Source organism: Chiloscyllium plagiosum, unplaced genomic scaffold (genome assembly GCF_004010195.1).
Source record: "Chiloscyllium plagiosum isolate BGI_BamShark_2017 unplaced genomic scaffold, ASM401019v2 scaf_35061, whole genome shotgun sequence".
Lineage (NCBI taxonomy): Eukaryota > Metazoa > Chordata > Chondrichthyes > Orectolobiformes > Hemiscylliidae > Chiloscyllium > Chiloscyllium plagiosum.
In genome coordinates this window covers 7,139-10,453 of record NW_025205401.1, presented here as the reverse complement: position 1 = coordinate 10,453, position 3,315 = coordinate 7,139, and the positions used below count along the sequence as shown (strand labels likewise).

General features: G+C 44.6%; 1 long non-coding RNA gene across 1 annotated transcript; it reads left to right on the top strand.

Annotated features, from left to right (window-relative positions):
* Positions 1 to 203: 203 nt before the first annotated feature.
* LOC122546437 lies at positions 204 to 2,531 on the top strand. Its single transcript, XR_006310742.1, has 3 exons — positions 204 to 391; positions 560 to 667; positions 2,363 to 2,531. It is a non-coding gene; the product is annotated as an uncharacterized LOC122546437 (long non-coding RNA).
* The last annotated feature ends 784 nt before the right edge of the window (positions 2,532 to 3,315 follow it).

Below are 3,315 nucleotides of genomic sequence, written 5' to 3'. Positions count from 1 at the left end.
GCCTCAGAGACAGGGAGATAATGAGTCACTTTATTTTTTTCTATTTTTTCTCCTGTTTATTTTTTTTTAATTTAACCCCCACACTACCACCTAACTGCGGTAGTGCTTATTTTTCCCCAGCACCCATGGTGTGTGTGTGTAGGTGTGAGACACAAGGTGCACAAATGTTTATTCAATTTCCACCACCAGGAAGATAGGAAAACACCCGGGTGGCCAGTGACAAATACTGCCCTTAATGAGTCACTTTAGACTGGGAAGTTTTAATTACACTCTGTGTGGTTCGTAAGTCTGAATTAGAAACTCTTAATCCCCCGTTTGCAGCAGATGGGAAAATGGCTGCGGCCCTCAGGCGGTGAAAGGTCCTGGGATATGGCCGCCATTTTTATTGGGGGTAAGGTACAGTGAGGCGCATGTGCATGTCCCCTTCCTAGGATGGGTGGGGGGAGGCGTGCAACTTGAAGAGAGGCATTTACACATCAAGCACATACCAAGAAAAAAGTATGTCTTTATATTCTTCCTGTACTGACTTTGAGTTTTGTTTTGTGAATTCATTTCATAGGATATTAAATCAGAATAATTGAGGCTGGGATCTCAAAAGCAAGTTTTTACAGTCAATGGAGTCATCAGGATCTGAATATCATTGGCAATTAACTGTGGAAGGAGAAAGGTTTGTCTGTTCTGTTTGTGGGAAGATATCTCCAATATTTTTGTTAAGCAGAAAGATGTACAAATTCGTGGTTGGATCACCCTTTGGGTGTGTGCTCTGTTCTGGGCCCTGCAGCTGAGGAAGGAGATATTGGCCTGAGAGGGAGCACAGATTTATCCAAATTACACTTCGTCTCTTTGTAAGAACGCTCAGATTTAGACCCAACCACCCACTTCATGATGCTAACCTGTAAACTTCATGTTTTCTATTACCTGCAAACTTCCCATTAAAAATCCTTTTGGACTCAAATTCCAGTACCTTTTCAGGTGGAATGTTCCAGCTTCTGGCAACTGTCTGTTCATTCAGAAACTGCTGACGTCCATGTTGACTCTGGGGTTACAAAGGGCTGAATTGAAAGATGAGGTGCTGTTCCTGAGCTCCCATTGAGATGCATTGGAACAGTACAGGAGGCTGAGGGGAGTGTAGGTGTGAGCAGACAATGAAAATGACAGGGCTGCAATGAGAGTGCTGCTTGGCTCAATGAGAGTGTTTTGGAGTTGGGTGTAAACAGACTGATGTGAGACAGGGAGAAGGTGAAGCTGAAACTCAGTTTTAGTTCAGGCCCTTCAGATATTCATATGGTCCCAATGTGAACAGCCAGTTTTTAACTGATACCTGCGGAATATTTGTTAACAGTTTGTAAAGTATTTTTCCTGAGGGCAGTTGAGTTAACCACATTGCTGTGGTTCTGGAGTCACATGTTGGCCAGACCAGGTGAGGATGACCGTTTCCTTCCCTACAGGACATTAGTGAACCAGGTGGGTTTCTAACACTTGACAATAGTTTCATGGTCATCATTCGCCTTTTCATTCGAGATTGTATTGAATTCCGATGCCACCATCAGCCATGTTGGGATTCTATCCCTAATCCTCGGAACACTGGACATATCACTCATCTGGCAGGAATACCATTAAGCCATTGCCTCCCTTTTAGCAATGTTTAAAAGAAAGTTCCAATATTCTAGGTGTACAATGTGAGATAAAATACTGCAACGTCCATGTGTCAGCCTCTCCAAAAGGTCAATCAACAGAAATTTGTTTGGGGCCAAATATTTCACTTTTTTTGGGGGGGTGGGTTTATCAAACAAAAATGAATCCAAATAAAAATCTTATGCCACGGACATGTAATTTCTGAAGCCGGAGGGGGATTACAGAGACAGGGAGGGATGTGGGGCCAGAGGGGGATTGTTGTCCAAACATCACTGTGGTGTACATGGACTGCAGCATTTCAGGGAGGCGGTTAACCACCACTTTCTCCAAGACAAGTAAAGGTGGCCAAGAAACACTGGTCTGGGTAACAAAGGCAACCCCCAGTGAGTAAAACCAAGCAGTGACCTCTGAGCTGACTTGCTGTGAAGTTAAAAACCTCTCTGGAAATGTTGTGGGCAGAGAAGAGAAACAGAGACATTTCACAGCTGCCCTCCGAGAGACCTCGCTCTTGGAAGTACTGGGGATCAGATCAGTGAGTTTCAGTCTCTTCAAATGTCAATCTTAGCCGGTTTTATTTTATTCAATCTACAATAGTGAGTAAGGTGAGGATTTCTTTTTAATGTCTTAGGGTCTCTTGATTAAATGTTTAAGATATGAAACATAAGCATTGTTATTCTCGGGCAGTATTTTTCGAGCAGTAAGACTGTGTCTTTGTTTTGGTGTGTAGATTGTTAAGGCGGAGAGATGGCCTGTTGTAGAGTGGCGTGCTGTTCCTGTCGGATGTGGGAGATTAGGGAGAGTTTCAATGATCCTGATGATTATGTCTGTAGCAAGTGTGATTGCAAATCCTTTTGGATCACATGGATTGGTGGAGGAGTGATTAAAGGCAGTGAGGAATTGACAGGAGCCGGGGTGTGTGATAGGGCCACGTTACTGGTACTGAGACTGGCTTCTAACATAATGTGAGGTATATCCAGTTCCACATGATCGATGGTGATAGGGGACTCTCCAGACAGGGGCACAGTCTGCCATTTTTGCAGCTGACAGTGAGACATCAGAATGGGGTGGTGCTGCCCTGGTGCCAGTGTCAAGGATATGTCTCTGAGGGAGCAGAGTATTTTCAAAAGGGAAAATAACCAGTGGGAGGTCATTGTATATTGATACCAATGGCATAGGAAGGGGAAAGCATGGGGTCCTGACGAGCAGGGAGATTTGCTAGTGCCACTCGGGAGGCATTAAACCAGTGAGGGAGTCGGGGTAATCCTAAAGAGATAGTGAGAAAAGAGGTGAGTCTGAGGATGGTACTGTTCACCAGTCAGACTGTCAAGGCAGGCAAGAGCAAGTCACAGAATGAGGTGCGATGGACCAGTTGCACTGCATTTATTTCAGTGCAAGAGGCCTTACAAGTCAGGGAGGTAGGCTCAGGGTATGGTTTTGAACATGGCAGTGGGATATTACAGCAATTACAGAGGCTTCACTCAGGGATGGATAGGACTGGCAGCTTCATGTTCCAGGGTATAGATGCTATAGCAAAGATAGAAAGGGGCCAACAGAGCAGGGAGAGAGATGTTTTTGATTAGGGATAACATTACAGCTGGGCTTCGGGAGGATATTCCTGGGAGTACCTCCAGGCAAGTTATTTGGTTGGTACTGAGAAATAACAAAGGGATGACCATCTTA